General features: G+C 43.3%; 1 long non-coding RNA gene across 1 annotated transcript; it reads right to left on the bottom strand.

Moving 5' to 3' along the window:
- Positions 1-1,250: 1,250 nt before the first annotated feature.
- LOC306812226 lies at positions 1,251-27,110 on the bottom strand. Its single transcript, XR_013776824.1, has 4 exons — positions 27,032-27,110; positions 3,943-4,033; positions 2,719-2,806; positions 1,251-1,589 (listed from the first exon to the last, which is right to left on the bottom strand). It is a non-coding gene; the product is annotated as an uncharacterized lncRNA (long non-coding RNA).

The following is a 27,110-nucleotide window of genomic DNA, read 5'->3' as shown; positions in this document are numbered from 1 at the left end:
TAATTTCTGCAATAAAATATGAAAGCAGCAACATTCAGACAGAGAGGCTGGCTTTTGTTAGAGTGGGGCTCCAAGAATAACAGCTTGTGAATTACCAACACCATTGTTTGGGGGGAGAAAGTTGCTTGATATTAACAAATTCATTAAGCCCAAACTGCCATGCCTGCTAAAGCAGCCATTAGTCTCAATCTTTATAGATTTGTGTCCCAAACATACCAAATAACACCAATCATGGGTGCTGTGTTGGGGCATAAATATGTTTTCCAGCAGATGTTAACGATGATTTATGACTCACATTTCCTTCGTGTACTATGGCACTCGTACAACTCATTTGTGCTACGTGCTTGCAAGAGTCATTTCACCCACCCACCATGCCAGGGAAAGGCAATTGCCTCCATGGATCAAAGGGAGAGAGGCTTGGAGCTGATACAGAAGCAGCACACAGGTGTCTGGAGCAGGGGTGGGGAGCACTCATCTGCTGAGCCCACCTCCCCAAAGAGGCTCTGAGCCTCTCTGGAATCCATTCCCTGATCTCCCATCCCAGGTTATCATCCTGGTGGGCAATGACCTGCAGCACATGCCAATGTTACCCTTTCCAGACAGGGCTTGAGCCCCCACCTCAGTGCACTAAGTGTCTCAGCACATGACAAACCCTTTTTCTTCCTCCAGTAGGAACTGCCAAAAGGATTTAGGAAGATGGATAACAATTCGCCCAGGAGAAATTTGGCGACGACGCTGGTGTAAATGTTCCAACCCCTCTGATAAACTTCATATGATATTACAGCTTTAGGTATGCAGCAACGGTGTCTGACTGCACAAAGTTTATTTATTTGCTGCTAGATCTTTTTTTTTTTTTTTTTTTTTCAGTCTGATGGACAGTTTCTATTCGTCTCTATCTCATATCTTTGAGAGATCCGATTCAGGATAACAGGAGGAAAAATTGGTTTTCACAGAATTATCAAGACAAATTACAGTAAGGCATGTGGGAATCTGTATTTGAAGTACCCACATTGCTGAACATCCATTTTCCTTGTTATCTCCTCCTTTTCTAAAGGAAATGGTTCAGTTCTGCACCTTGGATAAAGCTCCCATTTGCACAGCAGCTTCAGAAATCTCATTTATACTGTGTAAGGCTATCCTGTTAGATATTCAGATTTGTACCTGGAAGGTCACAAACGTGACTGAACATCAAAATATGACACCACTGTCGTGTAAATTCTCTTTCCATTCCTTAAAAAATCTATAGGAACATTAACAGATCCAGGGACATTGAAAGGCAAAAGTTTTTACAGAAGCAGCAAACCCTCTTAGGCTCAGGCTAGCCTAGTTTAGCCCAGTCCTCAGAATTTAGCCCAGAAATCTTTCCTGAAACTCACATAAACCAATTTTAGACAAGGATTATGCTAATTTTCAACTTCTTACCTGTGCATACATTTCATTTATCTCCAAAATGACACTTCATTGTCAAAAGAGATCTCATGAGTACTCTAGAGATGTGTAACTCCCCCCACAGTTAATTGACATCCTACAACACCATTTATGGAGCAGTGTCATCTGGAAAACGTTTCTTCCCTGCAGTAGTTTACTGCCTATATAGAAGAAAAATGTTAAATTTGGAGTGATGGAGGCTTTCAAGTGAGAAAGAAACTCAAGGTTCACTTTAATCCCTAGGTCCCTGGGAAACTCAGCTGCCAAGTATCTGTCCTACCCAACAAAGAAAGCCAAAGAAGCCCTACTCCTACGTGTCACTGTCTTTTACCAGTCAAACAGAGCTAAGCTTTAGCTGGATTAAAGCAAAACTGCACAAACCACCAGAGACACATTATCAAACAAACCCTTAGACAGCATGGAGACTACCATGGCAGGATCAGATAGGAAAGACAGATCAGTGTATTATGCTTTTCTGTAACCAAAGAGTAGAATGAAGTAGCAGCAAATCATCTGTGTTATTCGTCCACCCTCCTCAGGGAATGCCAGTGAGTCCAAATCCACTTCTCAAACAGCCCATGGAAAACATGCTTCCTCCTTCCACTGTCACCAGTAACAAAACCTGACCCTAAAGCCTCCAGGCAGGCTGTGGTAACCACAGTGGAAACCATAAAAGACAGATTCTGTCACATTAAGCCTGTCCTACACCAATACTGATCAATAACCTACATAATGTGCCTGTCACCTGCATACAAATCCTATTGCCCACAAAATGTCAGTGCTGTATTGACAACTTCTGCTGCCACTGTCAAAAGAATTACAGGGGACCAAAAACCAAATCAGAGTAGCTACCAATTAAAACACACTCTATTTTGTCAAGAAATGCTCTGTTTCCATTGAGAATGGAAAGACAAGTAGATAATAAGCCGCAGGCCCTTGTTCTGTGAAACATTATACTGGAAAACACAGGAAAATGTTTTCATTGGAAGGCAAGCACTGCCCCTCTACTGCACTTGCCTGTGTTCATTGAAGCTTGCAGCACACAGGACACTCACTCTAGCTCACCTCACCAGCATGAACTCCCACAAAACAACAGCTATGTTGACAGGAGAGAAATGAGCAAATTAGGTGACTTTGCTATTTGAGAGGACTAAAGACAATGTTCTAGAACTTCTCAAGGGCATACAAGCTGTAGCCCTAAGCTGCAACACCCCAGAAACAGATTATTTGGGAGTGTGGGTAGAGTTTGTGGTTTGTTTCCCAGTTTGCTGAATCCATCCATTTACTCACTCTCTCTTCTTTCAGTCCCAAGTGTAGTGGCTGAGTTCTGGCACCGTGTCCAAGTCTCCCCATCCTGGGAATACCGACCCCATTGGTTCTGGAATCAAAATGACCACACGGCACTTATAACATTTCCAGACAGACATAAATACACAGATTAGTCTTTTCTGCATTTTTCCTCATAAAAACAACAGCAGCTTCGAAGCGCATTGGCACAAGCACTGAGATTAAGTATTGCAACCTGCTATTGTTGGCAGGCTTGCTCTGGCTTCTTCTGCTTTCCCCACCTCCTTGTAATCCTCTCTCCTCTTGGAGAGTAGTTAAATGCTGTGTCCATTCATGTCACCACGGAGTAGTTTTGGCAGATGCACGCCCCAAGGCTGGGATGTTTTTACGAGAACCGTTTTCATATTTCACTGTTTGCCTGGCTGATCCTTTATCTGTTCTAACAGTTATACAACTAAACACACTGAACCTTCTGTCAGATGATTGCATATTCCATGTTGAATTGCAGGATATGGAAATCCTGCCAAACACAGTACTGATCTAACTCTGTCAACTTCGGAGCATGGCTAAGAATGAATTCAGACCTTAAACTCCTTTACTCTGAGAACAAATAGAAGCAAATCATCAGTAACATGTTCTTCATTTTGTGTATCTACGCCTTCCTAGGCCTAAAGGCTCCTGTGGATGCCCTTTAACTGTGAGTGATGGACTTGTATATGCCATCCCCCTGCTCAGAGGGGTGTATTGAGGGGTCAGATTCCCACAGTCTAAAGCTGGCAGCATCTTGGTCTAGCAGCAATGGTTGCCAGGCTCCTAACGAAAAAGAAAAGGTGGCAGCAGATGGAGGCCTTCCCTTCACTCCTCACTGTTGAACAGACCCAGCAGAGCCAGGAGGGAGGTGAGAGCTCATTTCCCTTCTCCACCTGGCAGCATCTCCCCAGTGCCACAAGCTCTGGCTGCACAGCTCCCAGTGGGCACTGGCTGCACACACCCTGCTGCTGCTGGTAGAAAAATCTGAGGGATTTTCCAGGTTCCATTTAAATATCCCCAAGGCCATGAGGTGCTTGGGTTTTGTTTTTTTTTTGAGGAAGATCTCATTCCTTTCTCAACCCATGATTTCCTAGAGAGCTGCTTCAGGTGGAGAAAGCTGATCTTATCTATTCCCCTGTCATTCAGCTATTGCTACTGAATCAAACCATTAGTACATTCTGAGGAACTGGTGTGTACCTGGTCAGAAGTGAAGCAGACAATGGATGACTGCAGCAAGAGTTCAGGAAGAGACTTTGTCCACAGGAGAATCCTTACAGAAAATGGACACCTGGAAAGAAAGAAAAGCAATTGTGCTGTTCACGTTTTAAAAATAGCTATCAAAATGTTCTATAACTTAAATTTCTAAGTTTTTCAAAGGGTCTCTGAGTCCTTCTATTAATATTGTCACCTGGACACCTCCTGGACACTTTAGCCACATTTATCATGTGCTTATCTTATATTTTTAGTGCTGTTACTCTGATCACAGCTGCCCACACACAACCAGCATTCTTTTGTCATAAAAGCACATTGTTTATGTATTAGGTTTTTGTTTCTGTGTTTTGACAAGAGTGGCAACCTTATCCCCTACTAGTGTTAAAACAACATAAATTAAGCTAAAGCAAAGGAAAACTCAGTCATTAAAAGGTTGGGAGGGAAGTTTTCAGCAAAAAAGTTCTTCAAAAGTATGGCACAGAGCAGCTGAATAATCATCTTCAGCATCTCTGGGTGACTCACACACTGAATTTCTAAAAAAAGTCATATTCTCTTAATATTAGCATTTCAGTTCCTCAGTCTCCAAAGCTGGGGGACCACAGAGCTGTTCCTGTCCTCAAATAATTTTTTCCTGCATAACTTCTGTCCAGCCTCTCACTATCCCAGCTTCTCTGGACCCTAACAGCAATTTCTGCTCACAGCACATTTAATGAGGACTGCATGTTGCTGGCTATTTGGCTGGCTGTAGCTATAATTAGACAGCTGACAAACACTGGCTGGTTGTGTGCTCTTTTTTTATTGTGATTACATATCATAGCTGGTCTATGTACAAGACAAAAGATGGTTTTTCTTCTTTGTTACTCCCTAAACTCCTCAAGGGAGTTGATAAGAGTACTGGCTGCTTTCTGTCACTTACCTCACTACTAGCAAGAGGACATTGTCACCATTTCTAAGCCAATAAATGTGTTGAAGTGACATGTAGAGGAATTCAATCAGTCTCCTGACTATGCCAGCACTTTTCCCTCTTTTTGCAGAAATCGTGATTTGTTTGTGGTTTTCTTTGAGTTTTTGTTTTGTTTTTGTTTTGTTTTTGGGGGGTGGGAGGGGGGAAATATAAAACAGTATTTTAATCTTTAAATGCTATGTTTCTTGTTTCATGAAAATAGTTGGTAGAACTGCATCTCCCAGTGCAGTGCAATGTCCTCACACAGCTCCCTTTGTCCCTCCACAAAGGGAAGCAGTGCAAGGTGGCAATTCTACAGCAGAACAAAGAGATGGGGTCAGTCCATGTGAGAAAGTGTGGACATGAAGATGGTCTGACATAGAACCTTCTAATAATATTTTTCACCTGAAATATTTCTTGATTTTACTCAAATCTTTCTACTTTTCATGCAGAAGACTCAATCTTCCCATGAAATTGGAGCCTTTTAAGGAAAGGCTCAATGAAAACACTTTTAAACATGATGTGCTAGTAGAACATTTGTTAGTTTATTAAAGTAAACACATTATCTTCAGTAATCACTCACAGTAAAAGCCTAGACTCAAAGTCAGGCCAGAACATATATTTTGAGTGAGAAGACAGCATTTCCAAGACAGTAACTTTTCCAGTCATAGATCAGGACCCTACCAGCAACAATAAAACTATCTGTAAAAGTACATAGAGCCATTCTTCATCTCCAGTTTACTGAGATGAGCAAGCAGAGTATTTTTACTAAGATAAATGGGTTTTAAAAATCCTGAAAATAAAGACCGGTTTGAAGAAACAAAAATCAAGGAAAGACTTTTGATCCCTAGTCTGTGAAATCTCTCAGTGAAGGCAATGGAAATTATACTTGTGTTAGGACAAGGTTTCCACCCTACCAAAAAAGGCCATAAACACAGAAAAGTCAGGTGACAGGTATTGGCCTCACTACTACTCAGAATCTGAATTTGCTGTGGACAACATTGCATCTCTCCAACCAGAACCCATCCAGAAAAATATGGAAGAATTTTGTACCCCAAAAGAAGCACAAACCTCCTGTAAGCTTCACACTCAAACATACAGAATGGAAATGTAGCCCCTCTGTGGGCACTGGCAGAAATGCCAACACTAGGGTTTATTTCATGTTGTCAGAGGGGAAATGCAGGAGTGGAAGTAAAGCCTACGAGGCTGCAAGCAAAGCTCCATCTTCACTATACTGTGACCAACCCAACTCCAGCTGCTACACATTTTCTATCTGGTTGCTTCTGGCAAGTGAACAACAGAAAGTAACTTATTCATTTTAGCAGCTACCACCAATTTCTACCTTTCTTCCTCTGTCAAGAATGCCCTGGCTATTGCTTAGATAGCACAAGAACAGTTTTCCCACAGTCTCTCCTGCTTCCTTCCACTGTTCCATAATTCAGCACAGCACCTTGTAATGCTCAGAAATTGTACCCCAGGGTATCATTCCTAACACCTTCCCAGTCCCCCCCAGCAGCTGCCTCTTGGGCAGACCCCCTCAAAAGTCAAGTGGGTTGGTAAAAATAGTTCTGCCTGTCTGCCCCACTTCTGATTCATGGTCCACTTAGGTAACGTCTCTTTCAGCTACATGGAATGGCTGGGGCCTCCTGGACCCCAGGGACATTACATCCTCATAAATAAGGAGATTTATTTACAGATATAAATCAAGACACAACGTTTAGAACATGCTACAGGGAAACAGTAAAATTCAAGGAGAAGGAAAGAAGAATAATCAAAAGTCGAGGATCCTGGCCAAATTCTTCTTAAAATAGCTCTTCCAAGACATAGTGAACATTGTATCAAACTCACACAGGATCTTTGCTTCTTCATGACTCATTTCGCTTGGGCTGGAGAGTAACAATTTCCTCCCTAGCCACCGACTCACACGGCAAAGGCTCGGCAGATAGAGCTCAACCTGTTCTGATGGATCGGGGTAAACGATGCGTTTCATCAAACGCTGCCGTACATCAAGATGTCAGCATCCCAAAAATCATCCTCTTTAACACACACTGACCCCCTGCACACCCCCAGCCCCATGCACCCCCAGCCCAGGGGTCAGATCATCACCTGGAAGTGTTAACATGCACACAGGCAATTACAGAGCAGACATCTGCTCGGGATGTTGCTCACTGGATCAGCATCTTCGGGCTGAGATGGCTGCAAGCCTTTGAAGAGTTTCTGTTCTGACTCTGTGCTGTCTGCTAGTGCAGGATGGTTTGTCTGTAAACGTCCCTCGTGCTGGCACAGCATCCACTGGTGTGAATTATCCTGGTTCTGGTTCAGAGCTAAAGCAATGATGCTAATGGGGAAAAGCCAGCCTCGTGCAGACAAGGTGAAACCCATTTCTGATTGTCACTAAGTGGAAATTATGGAGTCCTGGGTGGAAGAAAATTTTGCAGATTATCCTATAAACAATAAATAGTGTCAATATCACATTCTGTTTGACAAGTGCCATCTCATAGAAATCAAGTAATGATTTGGAAATTAAAAGCAAAACACAGGTCAGTTACAGGGCCTCATCTCAGTTATATTAAAGTTTTTAAATGTTCCTCAGATGAATGCCAAAGCAAAGTTTGAGTTTTCACTGTGATTTCTGAATACAGACTGATGCAACTCCCTCTGAGAGCATTGGTGATATCTTGAGATTTTCCTCAAAGGTAATTAAAAATTAAACTGGACAGTGGTTGCCAAGAGGGGGTAAATGCCCTTGCCAAGTCCCTGGTCCTCTGTCCTGGCATGTTGGTAGCAGAGGAGCACAGCCTGGCCATGACACTGCAGAGGTCATCATGCCCCAACCTCTGTGGCTCTGCCCCATCACACAAGTGCCAAATCTTTCTGTGCCCATCAGCTATTTTAAAAAGAGCAAAAATATATTTGAAATACATGTGAGCTAGATATCACTCTGAACTTCACCATGCCTGACTCCAGGTGACCATGAATAACCCATGGGTATCCTAGCATCTTCCTGTGTTCAGCCTTATAGCCCCTTCTCTTGTGGGCTGAGAGCCAGACAGAGCAGTGGGATTTTCAGAATGGGCTAAGCCACATGTTGAAAGGAGAGTCCTTCTCTGTACCACTGCCACTAAATGTTGCAAATAAGGGGGGACAGATTGGGAGGAGGACAGTAGGAGAGAGAGACCAAGCATTCATATCTAATACAGACCCAACAAATTTTAAGCCTGCACAGTTGTCTTATATTGCCCACACCAGGAGCTGGAGCCCGTGCACTGGAACTGGACACAACTGCACCTCCCTGCAGCACAGCCCCAGTGCCACCCACAGCACTCCAGTGCCAGGCAGGAGAGCAGCACACATGGCACCCACAGGGGAACCCACTCATCCCCAAGCCATCAGGGGATCAGGCTGATCCCAAGTTCTTGGAGGCATTGAGCCCACAATGGACAGTCCACCAGGATTTGTGTTTGCTCCATGATGAGGTGAAGTGGGGAGCCAGTACCAGGACACCTGAGCCAGCTGCCACAGGGCACCCAGGCTCTTGCTCACATTCAGTGCCTGCACTATATTCTTATCCTGAGCAGGTATTCTACCCCTCCCCTCCTTGGATATGGTGCTATATTCTTGTCCTGAGCAGGTATTCCATCCCTCCCCTCCCTGAACACGGTGCTATATTCTTATCCTGAGCAGGTATTCCATCCCTCCCCTCCCTGGGCATGGTGCTATACTCTTATCCTGAGCAGGTATTCCATCCCTCCCCTCCCTGGGCATGGTGCTATACTCTTATCCTGAGCAGGAATTCCATCCCTCCCCTCCCTGGGCATGGTGCTGCCGTGGCTGAGCTCACTCTGCTGCCGTGGAGCCGGGAGCAGGGCGGGAGCAGGGAGGGATGGCTGACACTTCATTCAGTGATTGCAGCCCTCCTCCAAGGCTCAGACTTTGAAACAAGACATTGGCAGGACTGCTTAGAGAAATGATTTCATCCGTGTATGAATTAAGCCAAAGAACACAGTACTTGTCCCTTTGGTGTTTATTTTAAAATAATTATTACATGTTCCCTTTTCTTTCAGGAACATTAAACACAATGCTGCACATGATTTTGTTCAGGAGGGCTGCAGATGGCTGCGATGGGGGAAAGTCAGTGGCAAGTACTGACATATGCACTATGGCAAGTACTCAAAAATGAGCTCCTCATTCCCTTCAGCCTGAGGAATGCTGAATTCTGATACCATTTGAGGGAAAAATGAAGATCAATAATAGCTAGCAGATTTATTTAGTTGTTGATTTTTCAAGTGCTGGGCCACCAGTCCTGCTGTATTTGTATATTTTAAATCGAGAGCAGACCTTTGCAACCAAGTGCCAGCATTTGGTAGCAAGAAAGGCTTTCCTCAAGCAGCTGTCCTCTGAAAAAAATGCCATGGTTTGAAAATGTGGTTGCAAAATGTGGACAATGTGCACAGGAGTTATTAATGCTTGCAAGAAAATGTGCTGCTTCATCTCCATTATGGTCATTAACCACAGCTGTGGTTTTGCAAGCAAAGAATTCTGCACTTATTCTTAGAGCTGAGATTTGGATTTCAGAAGCAGAGACACAGGTAGTTCCTATAATTCCTCTCCCAGCTACAATACAAGCATATATATAGACACCAGAAAAATACTTCCCTTTATCTTAATGGACCTAGCACACAGATTGCAGAAGGAATTTTAAAACAGGGGTTTAATGTCAGATGTTTCATAAGGACCATATTTCTCACAGTGAAAAGGGAATATATATTTTTTTTTTTCTTTTTTTTCTTTTTTTTTTTTTTTTTTTTTTTTTTTTAAGGGAGACAATATGCTGTCCAGGAAAACAAAGCAAGCCAGCCAGCTCTACAACCATTTGACTGGAGACAGCTCCAGAGTCATTCCAGTACTGGCAGTACAGCTAAGCCAGAGTTCTCCTATAAGCCAGATGACACACTTGGAAAAACATATTCCAGAGCTTGTTATCCATCCCCTGCACCTGCCAAATTTGCCCATATGGGAACACAGGTGTTGGCTCAGCCGAAGGAGGAAATGGATGGGAAAAGGGAGCAAGATGAAGAGTATCAATATCTCAAGCAGTGAGTAACACCAAGCCAGTGCTGAAGTGCTACAAGCCAATTTCTGATGAAAGGATTGTCATCTTTAGAAAGTCCAATCCAATGAAAAGGGTGCTTTTAGATACATTCATGGGCAGATATTTAAAAGCCCAACACATAAAATGTAAAACCAGCTTGGGATGCTCCATTTTCACACCTGTATGAACACAACAGTTGTCAAGCACTTGTCTGCACAGGTGCTGGAAAGCACAGCTTTGGTGGCACAGGGCCTCTTTTGGGCATTGACCATTAAGAAGCAATTCTCCAAGCACTCTTAACATAACCCTCATTACAGTGGTGTGAACAGGCCAGTGCATTCACCCCAAATTCCAATCTGCTCCTGCCTGGGAATTGTGTCTCTCGTGTAGCAGGGTGCCCAAACGAGCTACCACACTAGAAATATTACTGCATGCACAATACTGCAATATTAGCATGGCTGTGTGGGTTCTGGAGCCAAGACCAAAGGGGCTGAGGCTCTCAGAGCCATGCAGATGTAACCAGGGAGGAATTTGCTTAGCACCTGCACAGGTCTGATCTTTCTTCCAGGAGAGTGAACTAAAGCAGAGTTGTGCTTGACTAAGTGCAACATACCTGAGTTTCAGTTCCAAATGGCCCCAGGCTGCTGGCTGCAGATGAGTCAAACCCTGAGCAGTGCACAGATCTGCAGTACATTTGTCATTGGGAAAAAAGCATGGGAATTCTAGCATCAAAAGTACAAAAGCCCAGCACTTGAACAGGAACAGCATCTCTTACACTGCCAGCTCAAGCCATCCAAAAGTTGCAGACAGGTTCCCATACTCATGAACTTGTCTTTAGCTAAAAATCACACCACAAGATCTGATTTTAATAACACATTAGGGGTTGATTGCACTTGCTGTCTAGGGTTTTTTTTTAACCTCTGGGGTCTACTTCCAAACACTTCCACAACAGGAAGGCTCAGAATATGTTATTTTATGCTATTTTTCAAATGAAAGCTGAGGTTCTTATGTAGTCATCTTAACTCCAGGAGCTGTGTTTTTTAAGGCACACACCAAATGTCAAGGGACTCACAATAAAATCTCAAGAATTGGCAAGATTGCCTTTGCTGGCTTTGGGGAATGAGCAGGTTGTTGTTGGAGCCACACATTAGAGGGAGACACACTCACATGTTCTTAACCAGTGAACTGTGCACCGAGGTATAATGGCAATTCGCCCAGCACTGACATACAGCAACAAGAACAGGATGCACAAAATTCCCAGGCCTCTTAAACTAGTGGAGAAGCTTTGTTAGTTCCACTAACAAGGGAACCAATGACATAACCTGTCATAAACATGTTGGGACCATTATATACACAGACATGAGATATATTTGAACTATAAAACCCCGTTTAATAACCAAAAAGACAGCTGCGTAATCTGCACATTACACTCACAAAAAGGAAATAAAAGTAAAATGAACTGGAACATGTGTGTCTGGAGAGAAAAGGGGTGAGAGAGGCCTGAAGACTGCTCAGAGGAATCTAGGACCTGCTTTAGCAGGAAAGCACTGCTATCCTCCATTCTCTCTTGCTCTGTACAAACCTTATTTTTACAGGGGTGTTTGACTGTATTTTCAATAGAATTGCGCATACACTAACAATGGGACAATTTTCACATCCAGGGAGTAAGCTGGGAGCAGAACTTTGTCTTCTCCATTGACAGGGTAAAACAAACGTGTACCCCTCTTGGTGCCCAAATGATCTGGGTACCAGCACTTGGGATCAAAACAAAATCAAAGGAATACAGTGAACTAGTCCTTAATTTTCTTACATTGAAGTGCAAACACTGAGGCACAAAATGGCAGAAAAAAGGGCCTTGTCTGTCATCCATCTCTGCCTTTTGTCTTAAAGGCGTTGTAGATTTACGTGCAACAGGAAAACTGACTCAAATGTATTTAACTAGGACTATGCTCACGATCTATTTGGAGTATGGAGGCTTTTATAAATCATATTACTTATGTTTTGCCATCTCTGTGAAGGACAGGTTTAGCTCTATAATAACTCACTGAGGTTTTGTCAGGATCAATTTACATTTGTCAGATGCTCTGCAGTCTTCAAACAAAAGCCATAAAAACCAGCACTGCACCAGTATTTAATCTTTTTAAAGGTTATGATTTACAGCCCATAGAATGGGAAGAAGAGGCAGTGGAGGAGTGTGTTTTTCTCCCAGCTGCAAACACTGATCTTCTCCAGAGAGGAACCAATGCACAAAACTCAGCAACATGTATCCCTAATACCAAAACAGAGATGGAAAAACCCCTCTGAGGTGCCTAAATGTCTGTATCTAATTTATGGATAATTTACAATGGAAATAGATGATTTTTAAATATATACAAATTGTATCCTTGCACATCAGGGCAGATAGATAGTTTAACTACAAAATAATGAACATGAAGCGTCTCTTGTGAGCTGCCAGGTAGACATTATGATTGCCCAGATTTCATTAAACTCAAACCAGAGAGAGCTTGAAGTCTTCCAAACATTCTTTAACTCTATCAAGTGTGTCGGTGCTCTACAGCCGATGACAATATATTTCACCAGAGTTGCCAGAAAATTGTTTAATTTTAAGCAATGCCTGTATTGCATTACTTTTACAAGTTAAGCCAGTGTGTAGGGCACGATCAGCTCCATAGAAGAATAAAGCCATTGCCAATGTTTTCTTTGCATCCATAAAACCAATTTCACACAGGCATTCCTTAACCAAGGAGAAAGACAACAAAAACAACAATAGACCCCTTGTCATGTGCTTGTCTCCTCCAGCCCTCCATCAGCACTGCTTTTCCCAGCTTTGCCAATCAGACTCAAGCGAGTGAAGAGTTACAGAGAATGTCTGTGCTGCCAAGAGCTATTTCCAGTGGACTTTGATCAAGTGATGCTGTAATCCCTAATGGGAAGCATACTTCATTTATAAGGTATTCTTTGGTGTCATTCCCAAGGAGCAGGCACACGAGTTCTTGTCCAGCAGAACTATTTCCCTACAGAAAGACTGTGCAAGGGTAGCATTGCCATGTCCAGTGCAGGTGTCCAGGCCAGTGGGATTTTTTTTACCCTCTGAGCAGATTTTGGTGCTAGCCACTGGTGCAGTCTGAGGGGGTCAGAGGCTGGGCTGAGCTCTGGAATTCCCTCAGGCACAGACCTTCACCCAGCAGCAGTGAGGAGCACACAGGAGAGCGCTCTGATTTTATCCTTCCCCCAAGGAGCATGACAGCAGCTGTCCTGACATTTGCACTTCCATGCAACTTCCTTGAACTTAAGAGACTCGGGTTGTTCAGAACAGTATTTTATTTATTTTCCCTGAAGGTTTATTCTGAGACCAAGGACAATTAGCTCACATTTTAACAAGGAAGCAATTAAAGAGCATGACGTTCATGAAAATGATTTATCATGCTATTAAATTAGGATGAAAATCATCAAAGTTCATAATAGCCAAAGAAAAACAAATATAAATTATCTTCATACTCAGTTCGTACCCCGATGCTTATCTGCCTGAATAGCTTGTATTTATTCTCCAGTGCTGCTGTGCAATTTTGTAATTGTACCTCACCATTTGGATAAAGTACCGTTTTCATTCTGTGCTGTATTGCACTCCTTTAAAAAAGGCTTAACCAGCCCTTATTTGCTTAAAGTTTCCTCAAAAAATAGATTAGGCTTCCAGAGTTAATGGCATTTTGGGCACCCCATGCAAAGCTGCTGCAGTCAGGTGTAACACTGAACACAAGGAGAGCCCCTTGCCACACCAAACCCACTGTTTCTTCCATCTATCCACTTACAAAAAGTCTGTTCCCATAACAAATAAAAAAATGCATTATTTTCACTTCACTTTTTGTTAGTTTTTTACATTCAAACCAAAAATTTCAGATTTTTTTTCTGAAATGGCAGTTTCAAACCAATACATTTTGCCCCCATTTTCTTCCCTCGCATATTTGGGTATTGCATAGATATCCCTTTATTATGAGATATAAATATGTTAATAACTCCTCAAGAAAAGAAGAAGCAATAAGAATATGCCCCAGTGGTAGCAATATAGGACCAGAGAGTTTTTCTACTACTGGCTGCCTCTGTGACACTAAGAAGAAAGATTGTCTGTGCCTTTGTTTTGTTAGTGAAATTACAAAGTATTAACTCCTTCATAGGACTTTTGTTAGAAAAGCATTTAGGCACTCCTACAAAGAAGAATTATGTTCTTTCCGTCAAGGTTTCCCAAGCAATCAGGGTTTCACTTCCACACCAATATACAGAAATTCTTGTAGCAGCTTTCTACTCTTCATAAGAATTTTCATGAGAATCCTTCCTGCACCTTGCTGCCAGCCCCTCAGATTCTGACCAGAGAGCAGCTTCAAAATCTGGCCAAATCTGCATCCCTGCAAAGATTTGTTTGCACAAATTTGGGGGGTCCTGCTGTGCTATCAGAGGCTGGGAGCCTGCTGGCCCTTCCTGAGGTTACAAAGTGGAGAGAAGATACTCCTAAGAATTGCAAATAAGCAGTAAAATCGTCAGGAAAAATCCATCCCTCAACAGGTAAGAGCCAGTTCAGATAACCTGACCTCCTCTCCTAAATTTGGAGCATGTGGGAAATTGAGTGCCTCACTCATTAATTGCTGGAAGGATGCCTGGTTTAGATGTCTGAACTTCATGTCAACAACAGAGTTCCTTATAGATACAACTTAAGGGAATTTTTCATCTGCTAGCTACATGTTAAATTGGTTTGCTGAATAGGGACCTGTGTTTTAAAGTCGTAATAAATTTCTGTTACTGTGAACAATGTTTCCCTTACTACAATTTAGTAAACATTTATTAATTAAAAAAGTAATTATACAATTTGCAAGTAATTTTTATAGATCAAGGCTCCTTCATGACTTGGAAAGCATCATGCATTATCACATCAATGCAAAGAGAGCTAATAAGAGTTTAAGCACATCTGTTTTCTAGAAAGTAAATTTTTTTTTAAAAAAAGCATTTCAATTCCCCATTTCCTTAGCAAATCATCCTTATTTTTTGAAAAAGGAAAGCATTAAATGCTCTGTCTCCATGATGAGTTCTAAATAGATATTTTCAATGAATTATCCTGATTGAGCTGCCTGTCAAGATAATGGTATAAATTGCTCCTTCAATCTACATTTACAAACTGATTTGAACAGCCTCAGTAAAGACTCAGACAAAAGTAATCTGATGTAAATCAACAATGAGATTAGTGTTCAGATCTCCTCTCACAGACAGGCTGTGCTGCAGCTGAACAGACTCAAGTTACAGTTTCTTTTCTGTTTTGCTTTACTTTCCTTATTTCAGCTCTGTTTAAATTTTAAAAGTATGAGTGACAGGCTAGAAAGAGTATTCTGAGATAATAATGAAATATTTCCAGAACCTCAGGTACTGCATCTTAAAGTCTTTCATTCACCATAAAGGACTGGATTTTTTTACATGTAGGAGACACTTTGAAATGTTGAAAGACACCAAAAAAAATTTAAAATTTTTAAAAATCTTTTAAAAACTAGAAATCTTAGAGTACTTTACATGTAATATGGGCTTAAGAGGCAAAAGTATTGCAGGTCTTATTAATGAACCTCAATCTCATATAGAAAATGTTATTTTTAGCTTTTCACTTCCCTGCTATAAAAAAAACTTTTTTTTTACTGTGTTTAGTTTAATTTAAATAACTTGATCATTAGACTGATTCTCATTTTATTTTGTTTGTAGTTCAGGGGATTTAGGTGTTCTAGTAACTTTTAGCAGCATGTTCCAATACCATTTTACCTTCTCAATTACTTTACAGCCATTTACAGAAGAAAAAGGAGCAATGATAATTGGATATAACTTTTCAGTATTCATGTTCTGAAAAATTATTAAAAGCCTTGAAAAATGTTGACATACCTCACTGTTCTGTTTTGCTCTGGTTTAAATATCAGTGTATTTATTAAAGCTGGTTGGAAAGTTTAATCACATATAATATTTTCTTTTTCATCAGATGTGAATTCTTTCCAGGTTTTTCAAGACTCTCATTTTTCTACACATCTCAGAAAATCTGTATTAAATGAGGTAGGATTTATTCCAAGTTATCCAGTGCATATCTTCAAAGAAGTATGTTATGCATATAACTTTTAAAATAACTTATTATGTAAATAGTCATTAATACAGAATAGCTGGGGAAAGATTACTTCAAAAAATGTTGGTCTTTTAAAATGCTGTGTGAGAGAGATTTAACAAACACAGTGAATACACTGAGTTACAGTTTTATAGTTATAGTTTGTACAGTATTTTATATTCATCAGATTTAACTCTTGAGGTTATTTTCTACTTTTTTTTTTTTTTTTTTTTTTTTTTTTTTTTTTTTTTTTTTTTGGTCATGGATCCATGTTATCTGTTGTTTTGCATAGCCCTGGAAGAAAGACAGGCTGTGTCTCCACTTCCAGAGAAGAGCTAAAGCTGGACACAATGTCTGGAGAAGCTGAGCTCTGTCCACTGGCTGCTGTGGGAGCATGACCTGAGGAGATGCTTGCTTAGGCACCCCAAGAAATTTCCTACAGCTTAGCAAAATGGGTCCAGGAATAGAAGTACTGTAAGAAAAGTGGCACAGCTGGGTCATGGATTTTGCCAAAGATGCTTATTATAGGAGTGTTTATATAATTGAAGCCTGGAATGAAATCCTGCTAGACATACACTCCACTATTTTTTTTACTCTCTGAGCAGATTTTCCATCAATCTCTGGTAAAACCTTGGTTGCAAACACACAGAAGTTGAAGTACATGAGCTTCTGAAGTCAATGGACTTGGCTTTTGAAAGTGGCATTACTTGGCTTGTGTGTAATGAGCAGGACTTCAAAAGGATGATGCCCAAGCAAAGGCCAAAGGCTTTGAAAACAGAGGCAGGAGGCAGTAGCAGTTCAGTTCCTCTAGGTGAGAGGAGAGACAAATGATTGCAATTGCCTCTTGAAACTGTTCTTGCTACCCAGGAAGCAGCCAACTGCCTGCCATTGACCAAAGCTGTCCAAATTCAAGGAACAGGGGGGAACATGGCCAGTCATTACAGTGATTTTTCCCTTGCCAAGGGAACTGAGCTACTACAGCTTCTCCTGTACTCAAACTCCTCAAAAAATGCTCAGAAATTTTGGGTTACGCTGGGGTTTTTTGGGGGTGTTTTGTTTTGTTTCAAATTGTGCAAATGTAAACAAAAACAGCCTCAAACAACAAAAGGTGAACTCCAGAGGTATAATGCAGAAATCAAGATTAGCAAGTTCTCAGTCTGGCCAACACAGCTGAAACAGTTTTGATGCAGATTTTATATTCAGTATGATACTAAGTCTAAGTAAGGACAACCTTGACTGAGCAAATGTTAATTCCAGTTTTAGGCATGGCTGCTTCCACACATTTTTCCAAGGTTGTGCCCCATCACTGATTTCTAGGGCTCATCCCATTCAAGCCTTCACCCTTTTCCCCAGTGTTTACTGCTTAGATTACAGAATACTGAATAGTCCTCTTGACCTCTATTTATTGGTCTTTACTCTTCATCTATGTCACCTTCAGCCTTTCAGTCCCACAGCTCTCTGGGCCACAGCAGCAACATTAAGAGCACTGCTGGCAAATTGCTGTTTTTTTCTGTGCTTTAGCATCAGTCCTGCACAGGCTCTGAACTGCTCCAGGAGCCCAATCCCACCTCACTCATCAGCAGGCACACTCCTTGCTCAAGGCAGTAGTGGAGCACACTTCAGCACACCAAGGACTGGCTCAACAACTCACCAAAGTGTTTCTCTGATTTGCAGCCCAAGGGAAACACCTTTACTGTAACAATATGGATCTGCCCACTAGTTTGGTCAGTCTGAATTCAGTGGTAAAAATGAAGGCAAAATGAGGTCAGGCACCAGAAGAGCAATGAAGATATGGATGCAGAACACAGAGAAAGCCCTTAAGTCAATGAGATGATTTAACCACATTCAAAGGACAGGATGAGGAAAATGCCAGGGATGAGGGGGGTAGGATCAATGCAGAACATACTGGGTAGAAATACACTGTGGAAGGGGAGCAGGCAGGGGTGAAACAAGCTAGTGAGAAGGCACAGGTCAAGGAAGATGTGACCAAGGCTAAGAATGAGGTCTAAGGCTCAGGGATGAGTAGTGCTAGGAGCCAAGCACAGAAATACATTTAGACCTGTAAAGTGATATTTTCTCTGGTTGTATTAATCTAATCAAGCACTCCTGTCTCTCACTGCAGATCTCCTGCCTGCCTGTGCTAACTCTCAGACTGTACTGCACAAGTCTGCCCGTGACAGAAGTGTGCAAGGGACCTGTACCTGTGCCCTACATACCCAGAGGGTTTAAGAGACTAATGTAGATGTGGCCAAAGACCCTTCACCCAATTCACTAACCATTTGCTGTGCTACCTGACTGACCAAAGGCAGTCCCTTTCCAACATACACTGGACCCCATGTCCTCATTCACAAGAGAGAGAATAAGAGTTACTGTTACACCAATGAGAGTTTCACTTTGGAGCCTTAATATTCTTCAAATACAAAAGGTTTTGCATCATATTGAAATTACATTATCAATGCCCTTTTCTGGCAGCATGAAGATATGTTTGTCACTTTGTTGCACCTCCTCCATTAAATATGATTGGGATCATGAGAGAGAAGGCCATCAAGGGTCAGATCCCATCTCAAGGCTACCATCGCAGCAGTAAGTCACGTCTGTTTTCTGTGTGTGATCATTTCAGGGGAGGGAGGGCAAAGTGATTCAGCACTTGGAGCCTCATCCAAGACTCTGCACAGCTTGGATCACCATCATGTTGGGAGGTAGGAGGATGACAGGAGAATCTGCTAGCAGAATGCCTCAGATTGTTTGTCCTTGCACTTAATCCACTTTATACTTCCTCTCATGCCAACACTAGCAGCAACCAGCAACTCTGAGACACTGGAGGTTTTGTGTAGCTCTTAAACGTTGTTTTGCTTCAATTTTTCCTCTCAGTGTTGGACTTCTTTTTTCTCTCTTGTGATATATGTGGTGGTTATGAAAGGTGTGCCTGTGAAAACAAAACTGACAAAGGGTTCTATTCAGTTCACCCAGGAATACAACAAGAATTATACTAAAGGTATCCAGCTATTGTAAAGTCATGGAATAAATTAGCTTGGAAGAGACCTCTGGAAGTCATCTGGTCAAAACTTATACTCAGAACTTCAAAATTAGACCAGATTGCTCTGGGCTTTGTTCAGCCATGTTTTGAAAATCTTCAGGGATGGAGATTGCACAGCCTCTCTGGGCAATCATGCCAGTGGTTAACCACTGATTGTCAATGGTTTTTCCTTGTATTCACTCAGATTTCACTTGCTGCAGATTGTGACTATTCTGTTTTTTTGCTATGAACGTCTAACAAGAGTTCAGTTCCTTCTTCTCTGCAACCCTCCTTTAGGCAGCTGGACACAACAGTGAGCAGATGCTCCTCATGCTGAGAGAACCCAGATCTCTCAGCTCTCCTCCTATTTCATCATGTGCTGCAGCCCCCAGCCTTGACTGATCTCATTTGAAGATGTCCATGTCATTTTTGTACCAAGGGGCAAACTGAGCACAGCAGCTCAGCCCACAACAGTGAGGAAGGAATCACATTTCCCTCAGCCTGCTGGCTGTGCTTTGGCTGATACAGCCTAGGGAACAGTAGCCTCAGTGGCACAGGAGCCACTGGGGACTTCTGTCCCATTTGGTGTCCACCAGGATCCCTACCTACACCCTTTGTTGCTAAGCTCCTTCCCAGCACTCCATCTGTCCCCAGCCAGCAGTGGTGCATGGGTTTGCTCCATCCCAGGTTCAGGACCTCACATTCCTTTCTGTTGAGCTTTCTGAGGCTCCTGTAGGGCCATTTCCCCAGCTTGTCAAGTGTCCCTGGACAGCAGTCAAACCTCCAGCACACTCAGTGCTCCCACTGGCACTCTCCACAGAGGTGCCTGCCAGGCCATCCCCCAGGGCAGTGCTGAAGGTGCTTGACACCATCCACCCCAGGAGCACAGCTGAGAGCTGCCACTCAGCACTGACCACAGCCAGGCTCCAGCTCATTAACCACTCACCTCCAAGCCCAGACAGACTTTCAGCCACCTTGTATTCCACGTCTCCCAAGTTTGGCTACAGCACCTCTCTTGCCTGTGGACATTAGTGCTGTTCTGTGGTTGAGGAAGCATTGCAAAAATTTGAGTGCAGAGATCAGAGGCAGGAGAGCTGGGCTGTTTTCCAGTCTCTGCTGTGTGACCTTCAGTAAGTGGCCCAAGCCACAGAGACCAGATGCTACATGTTGTTTAAATAAGTCAGCCTATGCCACAGATTGTACATGCAGCTGCATCTGGGGCAAAACTCTATTTGTGAGACAGCTGAACTAACATCACTGCCAACAACAGGAGCTCATGCCCAGAAATAATAAATAAATTAAAACCAAAATAAAATTTTAAAAAATACTTCTGTAAAGATATTCCACTCTGGCATTTCAATCTTAGCATAATGTTTTAGGCTCAAGCTTAAGTCCTCCTCTCTACCAAATGGTGACAAGATGACCTAAACTCGTATGCTGCAGGGCTGCCAGTGATGGCACTTCAGTGTTGCATGTGAAGAAAGAATAAAATATGCAATCAGCTGTAAAACTTTTAGTGCCACAAAAATCCCCTATCAAGGTGATTTCAGATGAGGAGCAAGCCCTGGCAGTGAAGTGCATGATCTCTGTAAAGGCTGCAGCATACAGGGTGCTGTATTGCTATTGCCTTCACAACCTGCTGTATTTTGAGCACCAGATAATATTGGATCAGCAGAAATTCCCATCCACTGTCGAGACACACAAAACTTGAATAATTTTAGACAGCTCCATGAGATGTCACAAGGACTACACAGGAGTCAAACTGATTATAGGAGAGGTAGGATGATAAATCATCTGCAGAAAGAGAGGCAAAAGTCTCCCAGCCACCCCATTGCCAAAAGGGGCCTTTTTCTCACCACATCAAGTCTCTGGAACATCATTGTCATGATTTCATATTATTCAGGGATTCAGGGAGGGGGGCAGGCATGTTTGTGCATGGTTTGCTATCATGCATCCTCCTTTGCATGTGTTTTCTTCACACATTGGTAACACAGGGGAACATCCCAGGTCCCAAAGAGGGACAGCACACAGGATCTGTGACTGGGCTACAGCCCTGCTCAAAGCCTCCCTCCCCTTACTGGCTGCTTTCCTGACACCAAGAAACCTGGGTTCAGCCTGAAACTCCATGCAGGTGTGTTGAATGAAGCTGCAAAGTTGTATGGATACAACATAGATACAGCTCTGTATCTGTCTGTGGGTGTTCGAGTGGACAAAAAGCTGGACACAGCACAGGAGTGCCCGTGCAGCCTGGAATGAATCATGCTCTGGGCTACATCCAAAGCACTGTGGGCTCCAAATCAAGGGAGAGGATTCTGCCCTCTGACTCTGCTCTCATGAGACCTCACCTGCAGTGCTGCATCCAGCCCTGGGATCCCCAGCACAAGAAGGATATGGATGTATTAGAGAGGGGCCAGAGGGGCTCACACAGGTGACGAGAGAGCTGGAGCATTTCTCCTGTGAAGACAGCATAGGCCTGTGCAATACCTGGAGCAGAGAAGGCTTGGGTGAGATCTCTAAGCAGGAAGGTCTCCAGACATGTCCTAGTAGTCTTCCAGTACTTAAAGAGGAAACTTAACTACTTAAAGTACTTATAAAATAGAAGGAAAGCAATTTTACTCTGGCAGATTGTGATAGGGCAAGGGAGAATAGTTTCAAACTAAAAGAGGAGAGACTTAGATTAGATACTAGGAAGAAATTATTTACTTAGAGGGTGGCAAAGCACTGCAACAGGTCGCCCAGAGAAGCTGTGGATACCCCATCCCTTGAGGTGTTTAAGGTTTCACAGGGCTTTGAGCAACCTGCTCTAGTGGAAGGTGTCCAGCCCATGGCTGGGGGTGGAACAAGATGATCTCTAAGGTCTCTTCTAACCCAAACCATTGTGTGATGCTGACACTCGGTGCTGTTTGTCCCTGCCTGCTGGCACGGCTGTCCCGAGCAGGGATGCTGTCTGTCCTGAACAGACACGGATCAGGAACCCCAAGGAGTCCCAGGGATCCCTGTGCCCCTGAGAGGCTGGAAAAGGGGGCACACAGCCCCGACAGCAGTGCCGGCAGCAGGATCCAGCTCTTTCCCTTGCCAAGGAAATCTCCTGAGCAAAAATCCCGGCACAATATCCATCAGTGAGCCCTGAGCCAGAAACTGATGGTGGGGGGCTGCGGTGAGCCGGGAGAGACGATCCCGGCAGGGATGATGCCGTGAAGGATGATCCCGGGAAGGATGATCCTGGGAAGGGCGATCCCGGGAAGGATGATCCCGGCAGGGATGATCCCGGCAGGGATGATGCCGGGAAGGATGATCCCGGGAAGGACGATCCCGCCGGCGGCGGCACGGAGCGCGCTCTCCATGCGGAGGGCAAGGGAGACCCCTAACGGGAACCGGCGCTACAAGCGGCGGGAATGCGGGGTGCCGGGGGGAACAGCTGGGCAACTTCCACTGTGAACACGGCTTTTGGAAAGAAACCCGGCTAGGCTGTTGTTCCACCCCCACACCTAATAAAAACACCATGCCTGCAGGTGACAGAAGCATCGTGCACTAGGTCAGCCCGGATAACTGGGGACAATCGGCATCAGAATTGTTTCCCTCAAGAGAACAAAAGGACACTGCACCTTGCTCTCCCCTTCACTGTGGGCCATGAGTACCACGTCCTGCTGAGAGGTGAGGAAGTCTGACAGGTCCCAAGGAGCACAAAGGCTCGATTCCTGTAGCATTGCACTAATTTAATTCACCAGTTCCTGACGGTAGAAGAGCACATAAGGTACCAGTGATACGAGGCAGTGACCTCATAGATCATCTTCCCAAACAGACCCCTGCTCACACGAGGCTGAGCCTGGTGAGTTATAGATATTCTCAGGTTACCCAGTAAACATTCCCTACTAATCCCTTGCAAGAGTCCCTGGGAGCAAGTACTGTTCCCATTTTACAGGTTTTACATCCCCAAGGGGATGAGCGGGGCAGCAGCTCATCAGACTGATGGAAACAGCATTCATCCCCCTGACAGCAACATGACAAGAGGAATTAGCCAGTGAGGCTGGGCAGTAGATCACCTCCACAGCCCCACAGGCAAGCCTGGAGAACTCTCAGAGAAGAGAGCAGCCATGCAAGGCTCCGAGTGAAATCGGGAGGAAGCCTCACAGATCGCTGTTAATGACAGCTGCTCAGCAAGGAACAAAGTGCTTCTCACTGGTCATGGGCTGAAGCCCGTGGTTGTCCACGCTGGCCATCATCTCAGACAGATGTACAGCTTCAGCTTGCCAGGGATTTCAAGCTTTTGTAGTCCTAACCCAAGCTGCAGTAACCCGAGATAGGAAATAAAAGCGACTTCTTGCCAGCATTCCTGGATGCACTTCAGGGTGAAAGCTGTCTGCTCCTCTCTGGCCAAGCTGTGCCTACAGCTGTGTGACTCTGGGGAAGCACATGAGTGTTTTTGTGGTGGAAATGTGACTCAGCAAGTTCTGTGCTCAGCTGGATCCTGGAGGAAGCCGTGGGTGTCTGAGACGGAGATGAAATACCACCAAGAGGCTGATGAGAGGTCCTTGGGAGAGGGCTGCCCATGGGGCAGGTACCTGTGGGGAGCAGGATGGGGGATGCCCCAGCGCATGGCAGAGAGAGCTGAGATGCTGAAGGAAGACATGGAGATGAATAATACAAGTATTAGGGGTAGTCAGGGAAAAGCGTAAGAGAAAGAAAGAAGCACAGGGCTCCTCTACAGGAGAACAGGAGAGGGGAAGGACATACTAACATATGTCCCCTAAGAGGCAGCTAGAAAATTATGTTGATAAAAGATCAAAACCTATTGTGGAACTGACTGCAATAAGCATATCAACAATATATCTAATTACTTAGGTCTTGTTTCTTGGTTCCTTTTTTCTTGGCATGTCACTCTTAGCACAGGACACCAGAGGTAGCAGTAAGGTGAGACAGGTCTAAGCTTGGCATGCCCAGAATCTGGGAAGGGTTTACTTCTGTTTAAGTCTTACTGAAGTAAATGGGATTTAAGCAACTGCATAACTACTGCACTCAACCAACATGTTTTCTTGAATAGGGCCCTGCATCAAGAAATGTTAATTAGATGTATTTCCTTCTGAAGATATCTGCCTGTGACAACAATTTCATCATCTCTTAGATGCTCAAACACAATAGTAACAAGGCTCCACAGTCACCTGGGCAGTGAGAATGCTGAACCTTTCAAATCCCAGTTCTACCACTGCAGATCATGATAAATAGTGTTGGGTTTTTTTCTCTGAAATAACCTCCTAAATAGCTGCTTCAGTTCTGCTAAATGCAGGACAACTCCTACTACTCCCCATGAGTAAAATGACAGTCCAGTCTTAGGACTGCAACTCCTTCACACCAGAACTCAACAGACAGCTCTGAAGATCACCAGAGTGCTGGTGTCACAGGCACTGCAGGAACATGCAGCATGGTCCACCTCCTCCACCTGCACAGAAAAAAATCACATGCCTTCAGCAGAAAATAAACCCATGCAGTCAAATAGCAGAGTGAGGTGGGGGAAAAGTCAGGCTAATTAAATAGATGGATCAGATTCCAGCATGCCCCAAAGGTCACTGCAGGCAGGGTCTGCTGGAGGGAGGGTGGGAGCAGCGCCGCTCCTCCAGGGAGGGTGCCAAGCTACCAGCTCTTGATGATTAATCCTGGAGAGCAGGAGGCAGTGGAGAACACCCTGCCAATTGCAAATGTGGTGATGGGGCACTGGGGGCATATATATGCATCATTAGTCATCTGCAAGAATTTTGTTTTTGTAACCTCTGCATTTTTATCTGTCACTTCGAGCAATAAATATGCACTCCCGCCAGTGATTTGACATTACACTTGCTTTGGATGGTTGCCTTTCCCAAATATTAATAGTAACTCATTGTGGACACAGCATTGGTATTTAGTTAGATCAGACCAGCTTCTTTTAAAAAACAACTTTTCGTATAAAGAGAACAGATGTTTTTAATTTACACAAAGAACAAAAACAAAGTTCTATTGTTCAGTTATAGTGAATACAAACATTACAGACACGGAGAAATTAACACCAATTGCATGCTAAAAAAAAAAAATTAAAAGCCCATCAAGGTACAGGTTTGCTTATTTGTGCATTTTCCACCACTTTAACAATTTAGTGGTGTGCAATGATAGCAACTGTTGCCTTTTGGAATTCATAAGCATTTGAGTGTGGCATGTTTTAAAGATAAAAATGGCATAAACACGGGGACAATTTCTAAACACATATTATACAGACAATAATAATAATAATAATAATAATAATTGCAATACTTTAATAATAACAGATGAGGAATGTAAAATCTCACAATCCAGAGCATAAGCCAACTACTTGTTCATGGGGATAGGAAGAAATTGCCTGTTTGAGCTGAATTTTCTATAGTTCCTTACAGGTAAATTTTCTCCTGCACCATCTGCACAGAACAGTAAGGCCTCAATCCTCTGAAACATGACATGTGCATATGACAGAGCAGTGACATCAGTGAGGTTATCTTGTGCCAGGAAGTTCAACCAGAACTATCTTTCTATGCTATTTTACCCTGGGAATTTGAGAGCTTCTTGAATGCATTTACAAGCTGCTGGTGCATATGGGTGGGAGCAGAGCTCAGGCTCACATTTCTGCCTGATCAACCTTATTCCAGAACAACAATGCTACCCTGCAGGTGGAGGCCACAGGCACCTCTCTGTCTCACAGACACCTTGAGAAAACACTTGTCAGAGATAAAGCTTTACACTATTCCCATTTCTCACCTTCTGAAGCCACAACCTGGTTATCCAATTCTCATAATACCCCAAGGCATATCTTTTCCCATGGAGAAGCAGCTCTTCTAGCATCCCCTTGAAGGTTTTCTAGAGGCTGTCTCTAGCTGAAGGCCACATCTTACCTTCTTGGGCAGCTACTTCTAGGTTTAGAAACACTGACATATCTCTAGTTCAAGTCTGCCAGTCCTGCAGTTGCAAGAGGATGAGGGGGGCAGATATACTTTGTACTGGCTTTTCCCAACTCATAAGTATAAGCAAAGATTCTATCTAAGCAAAGACTGTTGCTCAGAGAAGTTGTGGATGCAACATCCCTGGAATTGTTCAAGGCCAAATTGGATGGAGCCCTGAGCAACCTGATCCAGGGGAAAGTGTCCCTGCCCATGGCAGAGGGGTTGGAATTGGATGACCTTTAAGGTTCCTCCCAACACAAACCATTCAGTGATTTTATGATTCTATCAATCTGCTTTTAATACATTAAAACAAGACTTTTCCCCATTCCCTCTCCCATTGCTCACTAGTTGTTTTTTTGGTCCAATAATATGTGCCATTTTACTACCCCACACTCAGACTGAGTATTAAACTATGAGGTTTACTTCAGATCGACACACAGGACTTAGTGAAAGGAAAAAAAAACAACCTCCTTGCATTTTAACCAATTGTAGAAGTAAAGTTATCATTAAAATACCTGGGACAGAAAAATTTAAAAATCTTTTTCTGTAGTATTCATGTAACCTGAGGACTTCAGTGCCACAGAACAACAGACAAAAACAGCATGACTCAAAGGGCTGGAGCCTTTTTCCACCACTGAAAGCAAGCCTCACCGGGAGAGGTGCTGCTCCAAGTGGCTGGTTTTAAACCTTCAAACACATTATATAATAGAAAGACCAGGTCCAGACCCATGCAGGAAAAAAAGAGAAACCAAAGCGTTGCGTTCAAACAGTACCTTTCAGCTCAAAAGAACCCAAGCCATGAATCATTTTATCCACCACAGAATGCCATCACCTTGAAGCTGAAATGCAGCAGCTGTTTGTTACCCTGCAAGAACATTAAGATGGGTGCTCTTCTGCAGCCAAAACAGCGAGTAAAACCGAGTAGACAAATATAAAAACCTGGAACACACAGGCTTATCCTCCCTACCTTTATAATGAGTACCAGAAGAACTTTAGGGACCACAAGCAGCTGATGCTTCCAGACTCTCAGTGCTAACAATGCTTTC

This window comes from Erithacus rubecula (genome assembly GCF_903797595.1).
Source record: "Erithacus rubecula genome assembly, chromosome: 2".
NCBI lineage: Eukaryota > Metazoa > Chordata > Aves > Passeriformes > Muscicapidae > Erithacus > Erithacus rubecula.
The sequence above is the reverse complement of the archived record's forward strand: the minus strand, read 5'-3'. Positions and strand labels throughout refer to the sequence as shown.